The sequence below is a fragment of the Lupinus angustifolius genome, chromosome LG06, assembly GCF_001865875.1.
Source record: "Lupinus angustifolius cultivar Tanjil chromosome LG06, LupAngTanjil_v1.0, whole genome shotgun sequence".
Lineage (NCBI taxonomy): Eukaryota > Viridiplantae > Streptophyta > Magnoliopsida > Fabales > Fabaceae > Lupinus > Lupinus angustifolius.
Genome location: NC_032014.1, coordinates 17,647,748 through 17,649,671, shown reverse-complemented (window position 1 = coordinate 17,649,671; position 1,924 = coordinate 17,647,748).

The following is a 1,924-nucleotide window of genomic DNA, read 5'->3' as shown; positions in this document are numbered from 1 at the left end:
AATCGATTAACTGCATATTTCTATGTATATTTTTAAATGGCAATACTCAAATAAGTTATGCACTTAACTTATACATGTTCAACGCTAAGTTTATGCCTAGGATGGACATATAAATTGTATATATATGACGCATGAAAATATTATGAATATCATATCTCAAAATAAAATGATTTAAGGTATTATATATATGAAACATGTATTGAGTTTACCTATGCCTTAGACTCAACCTAAACTAATTACTAGTCTAAGTCTAATACCAATCTTGAGGCCTAAGGACGTTGATTTGTTGATGGTCTTCAAGCTCTTATGAAACTCAAATTGTCCTCATCAAAACACATAGTGGGCAGGCTTTCCAAAGTGCTCCTCTTGACATGCGCACTTTCAATCTCCCCCTTTTTGATGATGACAAACACTACACCACTTGTTTGATGAATTAGTTTGAAGAATGTATTGGCACTGATTGATAGTATGAAGCGCGAATATTTCGGAAGCAGAATTAAGATCAACCTGCACAATCAAACAACAACAAAACAACCTTTCTTCTCCTTTTGACATTATCAAAAAGATAACACAGGTCAAAAGTAGACAGAGATATGTAGTTAAACATAAAACGAAGTTAATGAATTAACTTGGTATTTAACTATTAACCTGTCTTATAATCGGTGGCTTGAATAAAATGCTCTTGTTTATACAATAAAATAACTAATAGGTAACGTGAACGACATACAAGATTTACCATATCAAATAGCAATAAGCAGAAAAAGCAATCTAGTGCAGTAACCAACTTAATTTATGCACCAGAAAATCTCATATGATCAAGAACCATCCAAATAACCAAATAAGCTATTTTGACATAATTAAAAGCAAAATAAGAAAAATTAAAAGAAACATAACATAGAGAGTAAAAATATCCAGCAACCAAACAAACCAGAAAATGTCAAACCAAGTCAGAAAAAGCACAAATAAGTCTCGAAACAATAACAACAACTGAATTCATAAAGTTGTATCACGGTTACAGAGACTCAAGAGGAAGAGGAAATAGAGAAAATGCCGAAAAAAGTGTGAAACTGAAGTGTTGTCTGCACTTATACTGCTGGTTTTAATCGATTACCGGGCCTGGTTAATCGATTAAAATCATATGAAAAATGATATTTCAAAACTGATGCCCAGGTAATCGATTAACATTAAAAAATTAATCGATTAATTTTGATGTTTTAATCGATTAAACACGGTAATTTTTAGATCAAGCAGAACGGTTTCAACTTTTTGGGACTTATGCATGCATTCTAAAAGATTAGTCTAAACATATGTAATCACAAAAAAAAGGAATTATTATGAGATATCATTTTGCATTTTAAGACATTTCATTAAATCAAGAGACTAATAAGCATGTAGAAGCAAGACATAAACTGAACATCTAGATAGTTTTAATGAAGATATTGTCCATCAAGAATTCCAAGTTCTCTCCTTAGAACATAGAAAGTATCCCATGGAAGGGGATTGGTGTAAATATCTACTAACTGTTTAGAGGTTTCAACGAATTCAAGCATGCAGTCACCTTTTTGAACATGATCACGTAAGAAATGATGTCTAATTTCTATATGCTTGGTTCTAGAATGCAAAACGGGATTCTTGGATAGGTTTATGGCACTTGTATTATCGCATTTAATGGGGCTCTTTTCTAGTTTAAGACCAAAGTCCTTAATTTGCTGCTTCATCCAAAGGATTTGAGTGCAACACACACTGGCGGCAATGTATTCCGCTTCGTCGGTGGACAAAGCAACACAAGCTTGCTTTTTACTATGCCATGCAACTAATGAACTGCCCAACAAGTGACAAGCACCACTAGTGCTTTTCCGATCAAATTTACATCCGGCGAAATCGGAATCGGAATATCCCACCAAAGATAGTGAGGCATCTCGAG